This window comes from Mustela putorius, unplaced genomic scaffold (assembly GCF_011764305.1).
Source record: "Mustela putorius furo isolate JIRA1106 unplaced genomic scaffold, ASM1176430v1.1 tig00004011_pilon_pilon_pilon, whole genome shotgun sequence".
NCBI lineage: Eukaryota > Metazoa > Chordata > Mammalia > Carnivora > Mustelidae > Mustela > Mustela putorius.
In genome coordinates this window covers 588,381-598,205 of record NW_025422149.1, presented here as the reverse complement: position 1 = coordinate 598,205, position 9,825 = coordinate 588,381, and the positions used below count along the sequence as shown (strand labels likewise).

The 9,825-nt window shown below is 44.3% G+C and overlaps 2 pseudogenes; one reads left to right on the top strand and one right to left on the bottom strand.

The window, feature by feature from the left end:
• Positions 1 to 279: 279 nt before the first annotated feature.
• On the bottom strand, positions 280 to 1,211 carry LOC123389765 (annotated as a pseudogene).
• A 5,282-nt stretch (positions 1,212 to 6,493) lies between these two features.
• Positions 6,494 to 7,535, top strand: LOC101689440 (annotated as a pseudogene).
• Positions 7,536 to 9,825: the final 2,290 nt, after the last annotated feature.

Below are 9,825 nucleotides of genomic sequence, written 5' to 3'. Positions count from 1 at the left end.
TACATTCTTAGACATAGGTACTGGGATGGACTTCATCACATGGTGTCAAGAACGAGAGATGGTAATCACTAGAGGCTATACAAGAGGGAACAAATTGAAAACAAACTGAAGGGGAAAAAAAGAACACCTACCATGCATCCAACATCTATGGATGCATCTCACGATACCTATGTAGTATTCTCAAATGCTAAATCTCTACAAACAGTCCTATGGAGACAGTCATTACTATTCCCAGATCTGCTATCATATTTCCTCTTGACCAAACTGGCCATCAGGAGCTTAGGGACTGAATTTTCTCTGGAAGCTTTTCTTTATGGCATTCTTGAGCTCCTTATTCCTGAGGCTGAAAATGATTGGGCTGAGAAAGGGAGTGAAGACTGTATAGGTGGTGGCCATCAGAGTATTACTGTCCATAGAATGGGATCCCTTGGGCTTGAGGTAGATCATGGAGGCAAAAACCATAGTGCACAATGACCACAGTGAGGTGGGACACACATGTGGAGAAGGTCTTGTGCCTGCCTTCACCTGAAGGGATCCTCAATATGGCAGCCACAATGAAGACATAGGAGAGCATGATGAGGAAATAAACATCCCATCAGAGCTGTGTGACACACACCAGGATCACACCCAGGGTGACAGAAGATGTCTCCTTCCCAACAGGCCAACTTTAGGAGGGAAAAACGTGGCAGCCAAAATGATGGATCACAATTAGACCCACAGAAGGTGAGGTGAAAACTATCAGGGTCACCATCATCCCATGACTGAGCCACCAGCCCAGGTCCAGGACACCAGACGAGCACAGGTGCGGGTGCTCATGAGCATGTTGTAGCGCAGGGGGTGGCAGATGGCCACGTAGCGGTCATAGCCCATGATCATAAGCAGGAAGGAGTGGGTGAAAGCCAAATGTGAAAGAGAAGAACATCTGACTGGCACAGGCCACAAAGCTGATGGAATGGTGGCTGGAGAGCATGTCAACCAGCATGCGAGGTGTGACAGCAACAGTGAACAGAATCTCGGAGGTAGACAGGGCACATAAGAAGAGGGTACATGGGTGTGTGCAGGCTCTGCTCATTCCAGACAGTGACCATGATGAGCAGGTTCCCCAACAGGGTGAACAGGTACATCAGCAGGTACAGCAAAAAAAGAGGACGGGCAGGAGATGCTGTGGGAGGTTGGAGAAAACCCAGAAGGATGAATTCAGACACCATGCTATAGTTCTGACCAGCCTCGGATGCTGCCATCTGCTCAGATCATGGAGGAAAGAAGGTGACCAGAATAAAAATAATAAAGATAGTGAATCTGTATAACAATAACCTTGAAAAATCTACAAAATGGAGGAACTTTAGATACGGTGTGTTAGGATTGGGAAAGTGACAAGGATACTCACTGTTTCTGCTGTTCTTTAGCATGGAACTGAAAGCCGTGAGTGGTGCTCTAAGGAAGGAAAAGAAAGAAGATATGTAAGAATTGGAAAAGAAGAGACGCGCTCATCTGACAGAAAAAGCAAAAGAATGAAATCAGAACATACCCAGTGTGAGAGAGCACTGAGCTGTAGAAGACAAGATTTGCTTCTAAAAACCAGTATTTCTCATAGAATTACACCACTAGTCATCATTAAAAGTATGAATTTGAAGTAAAAAGTAAGATACCATTCCCAGGAGTGACACAAAGTATAAAGAAACAGCTCTCTAGCATTTCGGTCCGGCGACTTCTTTACACTTAAGAAAAGTTGAGCCTCTAAAGCGCTTTTGTTTGGGGGCATTATCACTCCCCATGTTCACCAGATTAGAAAGAAACACAGATTTTCTGACAATATCCAATTATGGATACATTTTAAGGAAGAATCTACCTGTTCAATGTCAATGTAAGTAACAACTATTTAGGAAAGTAGCTACTTTTACAAAATTAACATTTAGTGACAAGAGGGGTTTCTCCTCCTCCTCCTCTTCCTCCTCCTCCTTCCTCCTCCTCCTCCTCCTCCTCCTCCTCCTCTTCTTCTTCTCCTCCCCTTCTTCCTCCTTCTTCTGCTCCTTCTCCATCTCCTCCTTATTCTTCTTTTTACATTTTAGCAAATTTGTCCCAGGCTGGCTGGGTGGGAGACAAGATAAATGCTTGTATCTTCTTCTTCATTCAGGCTGTGGCAATATGTGGCTGTAGTTGAAGCATATGATGAAAATACATCCTCACCTTCATTGGAAAAACTGAGAACCTGATGGTCCCCCCAAAATGGTCTCTGGGACCCCAGGGTCCTCATATCACACTTTGGAAGCCTCTGTTGTAAAAAATATCTAGGAATCAATCAAGCACATGGAAATTTTTAACATTAATAAAATGCAGGTGATTTGAATACATAGAGAAAGATCTACACTCTCAGATGAGGTAGGTGGGTACGGAAACAATAACACCTCTTCCTCAAATCAGAGCACCAGAGCAACTACACTTTCAGTGAGTCAGCTGTATATCTCATAACGGTTTCCTCAAATCCCTTCTGAAAACTAAGGTCAGTGCAAAACCATACTATTCTTCTAAAAGTGGAGTCAATAGGAAAGAAATGCTCTGGAAGGTGTGAAGACTCATCATAGACATTATACACATCATAGTCATTTTTAAGTGTGAACCTGGAACAGACACAGACACTGATCAAATTGATCGGATACCTCAGAAAATATCCCCGCATGAGTCACAGCTTAATATGTGCTAAAGGTGGGAGCACAAGTCAAAGGGAAGAGCTGGATTGTTTAGGAGTTTGTGGTGGTAAAACTGGTCCTTTGATGAAGCAAACTCAATCTGAACTTCTGCCCAAGACCATATGCAAAGGTGGATTCCAGGATTCAAGACATAAATATGAAATATGACCATGGGAAGTTAATAGGAGAAGGTATAGGAGAAGAATTTTGTTGATCTAGGGTTGGAGAACATCAGAAACACAAACATTAGGTGTTTTTGAAAAAATGAAAACATCAACAGGAAGAGTATTTGTTCAATAAATGATGTTGTGGATCCAGCTAAGAGTAGATGGAAAGGTGAGGAAAGATCACTGTCATTGTCCACGACTGAGCAGGGAATATGATGTGGAATAAACAAAAAACCAGTTCCATCTACAAGGAGTAGAAATCTCAATGCAGAAATGAGCAAAGGTGTGAAGAGAGAGCTCACATTGGGTATAACACAAGCAAAATGAAAAAATGCTAAAAAGAAAGAGAAAGAGAGAGAGAGAGAGGAAGGGAGAGAAAGGAAGAGAAATGCAGTGGAAATTCAGTATCTACGTATTTAAGGTCCCAAACTAGAAAGTGCCTAGTGCTATCAGGTATGGGGAGAAAGCAGTATTAGTGCACTGCCTGTGAGAACTAGAGGGTTAAAATTAATAGTTCCTGTGCTCTGTGCACTAGCACATGTACTCCTGAGTACCTATCTCCATTGCTGATAGGTATTTATAAGGGAACATGTCAGGGAATATTTTGTAGCATTGCTTGTAGTGAGGAATGTGGAAAGTGCTTGTCCATAAGTGGAAAGAGGGCAGGTCACATGGGCTGGATGCAACTACTAGAGCTCCAGAGTTTGATGCCCACACAGCAGCATAAATGAACTTGTAAAATGATCTTGAGTGAATGAAGCATGAGCACATGAACACTCTAGCATAAGTCCATTTGGGTACATGAAATTTAAAGCACCTGAAATATTCTGGATGATGCCATAATGGTGTGTACAAATCACTGTACATTTGCCCAAACCCAAGAATGTAAAATGTAGACAGTGAACCCTAATGTAACCTGTGGGTTGAGTTAATAATAATTTATCCCTATTGGTTCACCAACTGCAACAATGGCACCACAAGAATACCAGATTGTACAATCTTTATCAGCAAACCTGGCCTCCACTCACCAGATGCCAGTAGCATCCCTTACCTCCTCAGGAGCAGGGACAACAAAAAGGTCCTTCATGCATGTACAAACATTTGAGGAGGGGGGGTAGGAGCCCCAAACAAGAATGCAGACTTACAAGCTGCAATGGGCACTAGGCTGAGAAAGAACTTAAGACCCAGAATGGTCAACCTAAGAAGACCCCCAGCAGTTGCCCAAGGCTAAGAGCCTGTCTAATGACCCTTCTCCCAGACCCTGTCCCCATCACCAGTCTGGGCCTTGCTTCCCACAAACTGCATGATTATTGCCACCTACCTGTCCCTCCTGGTCTTTCTCAGCCTGGGCTGCCTCTTCCAGGAAGTAAGCAGCAAGGGAGGGCAGCACACAGGGGCAGGTGTGGGGGCCAGACGTCAGGGCTCCTGGAACTGATGCTGTGTGCTTTACCCCTACTGTAGCTTCCCCAGCTGGCTGCTCCCCAGGACTTCCCTAGGATACCAACCTGCAAGTTCTGCTCTCAGGTTCTTGAGAGGCTAGGAGGATCATCAGGGGACCTCCAGGGACTAGCAGCTACTATTCCTTCCTCCAAACACTCCAAGATGATCAAGGCTCCCTTCTGTCTCTCTCTGCCCAGAGAGACCCAGTCCCTGCTGAGGACTAGGAGCTCCCATTGTTGAGGGAGACGGGGCAAGATTAGATGCCTTTCAACCACTTGGGGTCAGGACAGGGACAGAGGGAAGGCAGGAGCTGGAGTAGCCCAGAGTGGGAATCCAGGGCTCTACCCTGGGGCCAAGGCTTTCCCAGAATAAGGGTAATTTAGAGGTTGGTCTTGGAGACTGTTTTCCCCCTTGGTCTTTGGAAGTGTTCAGAGTCTTCTGACCAAACTGGATAGCTCCACTTCTTCATTGGTTGACTTAACTTTTCTCTGTTGTCACGGTGATCCAAGCCAGTGAATCTATTTAGCATGTGCATTCTTGGGCTCTAATAACACATTTGCTTTTTGTCCAGTTCCTGAGATAGACCCCCTATGCTCTTGTCTCAAGAGTAATATAGTGGCTTCTGTATGCTACTGAGATGAGTGGTGGCTGAGGACACCTGGATAGTTTTAGGAAGGGGGCTGCTCACCAGAACAACCAAGGGATGATTAGTGAATTGGAACCTCCAGGGAGGGGAGGGGATACAGATTGATATTCAATACTGATGATGAATGATTTAATCAATCGTGTCTTTGTCATCAAACCCTCATAAAACTCCCTAAAACCCTGGAATTCAGAAACCTTCCCAGCTCGTGAACACATAGCAGTGCTAGAGGGTGGTGTGTGTGCAGCGAGGGCATGGAAGTTCCTCACTCTTTCCTCCATACATCTCTTTTTATTTTTCTGTTCTTGAGTTGTTAATTCATAATAAAGTGGGAAGAGTAAGTGTTGCATTTTCCTGATTTCTGAGAGCCATTCTAGCAAAGTATTCAAACTAAGGAGTGTGGAAACCCCCATCAGAAAGAAGTGCAGGTTCCCTGGGCAGTAAAATATGTGTGACTGACATCTCCAGGTTGTTAGTGTCAGAACACAATTATCAGACAACAAGGTGGTGTCTGGATAGTTGGAGAATTGGTATTGGTGTGGAAAGAATTTTACACATTTGGTGTCTTGAGTATTAGAGGCAGAAATAGTTCACTTTCTCTCCCCTTTGTCCTGTCAGAAAACATTGTCCCTTCTACATCTGAAATCAGCCTCAACTTGCCACCCCACCCCCCCATCCAAGATGCCCTCATGCACCTCTCCTCATCTTTTCCTGCATCTGCTCACTCTGCCTGCCCTCAGCAGGCTGCTTCCCTCACACCAACTAGAAGAGGGCTCTACAAACAGGAATCTGACCACTTTGGAAAACTGTTTCGCAGCATCTATTCAAGCTGAACATAGGTATTCCCTATGAGTCAGTATTTACACACCTAACTATAGAACCAACACAACATATAAGTATTAATCTGCCAAAGGACATGTACTAGATGTCATAAGAACACCCTCATAGGAAGCCCCCCAACTGGAAATATCCATGAGAATGTTCACGTAATGGAATACAGCTCTTCCCTTTATGAATTTAAAAAACATTTATTAGTCTCCATTCCCCTTAAAACAAACTCCTCAATTGGACACCACTGTCTTGCATGCCCATGACCTTCCCACCTATATGCCTTCAATTCTAAAAACACACTAGCGACCTCCAACTCTCTCTGGTGCACTGAACATACCACTGTCCCAAGTGCACTCTGCCTTTTTCACCCTGAGACTTTGTACTTGCTGACCTCTCTGTCTGGAAACCCCTTTTCCACCTGTCTGGTCATCTGAATCATACCTACTACACCCTTCAGGTCTCCCTGTAGACATCACCAATTTTCAAAGACTCTAAATCCCAGGTTGGGTCTGAGACCCACACTTAGCTTCTCCAGATCCCTAGGCTGTCTCAAACACTCCTCTGATTACTCTGTGCTGTCTTCTTTGGTTATATGACAGCTTCCCCTGTGGACCATGAAAAGGACAGAGCAGAGCCCTTGCCCTTGGTTATTGGATTTGAGCACCTAGAATATTTCCATATAGAATAAGCCTTCAATAATATTTCTTGACTATATGAATGAATAAATGAGGGCAAATAACTGTGAGAACATACAGCACTCTTTTCTGTTCATTTACATGGGCAATGACACCTATGTGGCCATCTGTCACTCCCTGAGGTACAATGTGTTCATGAGTCCACATGACTGTGCCATGCCATGTGCCGGTCCTGGGCTGGTCTCTTGGTCATAGGGATGATGGTGACCCTGATAGTTTTTCACCTCACCTTCTGTGGGTCTAAAGTAATCCATGATTTTTTCTACAACATGCTTTCCCTCCTAACGTTGGCTGTGGGAATAAGACATCCTCTGTTACCTTGGTTGTGGTCCTAGTAAGTGTTACAGCTCTGATGTGCTGTTTATTCTTAATCATCCTCTTCTATGTTTTCATTGTTGCTGCCATATTGAGGATCCCCTCAGCTGAGGACAGCACAAGACCTTCTCCTCATGTGTGTCCCACCTCACTGTGGTCATTGTGCACTATGGTTTTGCCTCCATTATCTACCTCAAGCCCAAGGGCCCGCCTTCTATAGACCATAACATTTTGAGGGCCATCACCTACAGTCTTCACCCCCTTTCTCAGCTGATCATTTTTAGCCTCATAAGATGCTCAAGAATGCCATAGAAATATAACTGGAGAGATTATGCTAAGTGAAATAAGTCAAGCAGAGAAAGACGATTATATGGCTTCACTTATTTACGGAAAATAAGGAATAGCAGAGGACATTAGGGAAGGAAGGGAAGAACAAGGGGGGAATTAGAGGAGGAGATGAACCCTGAGAGACTATCGACTCTGGAAATCAAACTGAGGGTTTTAGAGTAGAGGCGTGTGGTGGGATAGTTGAGCCCAGTGATGGGTATTAAGGAGGACGCGTATTGCATGGACTACTGAATGTTATATGCAAACAATGAATCATGGAACACTACATCAAAACCTAAGGATGTACCGTATGGTGACTTGCAAAGCATGATCATTGCCATCGTCGTCGTCGTCGTCATCATCATCATCATCATCAAAGAATGCCATAAAGAAAAACTTCCAGAGAAAATTCATTCCCCTAAGCTCTTGATGGCCAGTTTTGATAGTAAGGACAGACTCTCATCAGATGGTCAGTAAGCAAAGACACACAAGAGACCAAATATGAGTTTTGATTATATCACAGAGAGGCAGATGTTAATGTGGATTCTTTGGCTTGGACCACCAAGAGGGCTGGGAATAATAACATCTGTCTCTACATGACTGTTGTAGGGTTTTCAAGGATATGAAAATACAACACCCATAGGTGATGGATGCATGCTTGGTATTATATTTTGGGTTATTGTGCACTGTGGTTTCTCTCTGGCTGTGTGAAAGGGATGTATGCCTAGGGCTGCACCTGCTCTCTTCCCTGAAAGCTGTCTATTCCTTCTAAAGACAGCTTTGCCCTCACAGTCATGACCACACTTCTTTCTGCAGGCACCTGAGAGAGATGCATTCCTGATCACCAAACAGCACACACGTGCAGATTATAATGGATTCCTGCCTCACCACTTCAGGGCAGTGTGGCTGGGGAGAAATCATCTCTCAGATTTGCATTTTCTGCATTTCTTTTTTTCTTTTTTTAAATTTAGTTTTATTTTGTTTTAAAGATTTTATTTATTTATTTGACAGAGAAAGAGATCACAAGTAGGCAGAGAGGCAGGCAGAATAAGAGGAGGAAGCAGGCTCCTTGCTGAGCAGAGAGCCCCAGACAATGCTCTGCTCAGCGGGGCTCTGCTCATCGGGGAGCCTGCTTTGATCCCAGGACCCTGAGATCATGACCTGATCCAAAGGCAGAGGCTTAACCCACTGAGCCACCCAGTGGGTCCCCTTCTTAAATTTTTTTGTTGTGTTATGTTAGTCACCATAAAATATATTAGTTTTTGATGCCGTGTTCCAAGTTCATTGCTTATGTACAACACCCAGTGCTCCATGCAATGCATTTTCTGCATTTCAAAAATGTGAATAGTAATGAATGTGGGTCATACAAACCACAAGAGTCTCTGTCTCTGTCTCCCCCCCCCCCCTTTATTTTTTGGCTTTGGAGAAGTTTAACATTATTGTTTTTTTAATTTTTGTTTGTTTGTTTGTTTGTTTGTGTTTTGTTTTTTTGGTTTTTTTTTTTTTTTTTTTTTTTTTTTTTTACACAAAGATAAACTCAAAATGGATAAAAGATCTCAATATGAGGCAGGAATCTACCAAAATCCCAGAGGAGAACATAGGCAATAACATCTTTGACATCGGCCACAGCAACTTCTTTCAAGACATGTCTCCAAACCATAAGAGACTCTTAATCTCATGAAACAAACTGAGGGTTTCTGGGGTTGGGGAGATAGGGATAGGGTGGTTGGGTTACGGACATTGAGGATGGTATGTGATATGGTGAGTGCTGTGAAATGTGTAAGCCTGATGATTCACAGACCTGTACCCCTGAAGCAAATAATACATTATGAAGCTAAAGCAGATGAACATTCAAGCATAATTCCATCAGGCACATGAAAATTAGAGCACCTGAAACTATTCTGGATGATGTTGTAATGGTGTGTACAAGTCACTATACATTTGCCAAAACACAAGAATTGTGTAACACAGACAGTGAACCCTAATGATCTGTGGGCTGAGTTAATAATGTAACCATATTTGTTCACTAACTGGAACAAATGGACCACAAGAATACCTGATTGTACAAGGTTTAGCAAAAACCCTGACCTCCACTCACCATGCCAGTAGCGTCCCTTCCCTCCCCATGAACTCTGACAACTAAAGGGGCCTCCAGACATGTACAAACATTTCCTGTGTGTGTGTGCATGTGTGTGTGCATGCACATGTACAGAATCTGCCCTCAAAAAGACTGCAGAGCTAGAAGCTGCAGAGGTCACTATGTTGGGTAAGGAACACAGGATCCAGAATGGGCAGCCCAAGAGGACTCCTAGCAGCTACCCAAGGCTAAGAGTCTGTCTTATGTGATATAAGACCCTTATCCCAGGCCCTGTCCTCATCCAGAGTCTGGGTCACAACTGTATGAGTATTGTCACCTGTCCCTCCTGGTTCCCCTCAGCCTGGGCTGCCTCTTCCAGGAAGCAGCCAGCAGGGGAGGGTAGAAGAAGCTCTCCTGCCTTCTGTCAGCAGCACACAGGGGTAGGTGTGGTGCCAGACCTCGGAGTTCCTGGAACCCATGCTGTGTGCTTTACCCCTGCTGCAGCTTCCCAGGAGGCTGCTCCCCTGGGCCTGCCTGGAACACCAACCTGTAAGGCTTCCCTCAGGGTATGGAGTGGCCAGGAGGATCATCAGGCCTCCAGGGACTTGTGTCCTCTACTTCTTCCTCCAAACAGCTTGACATA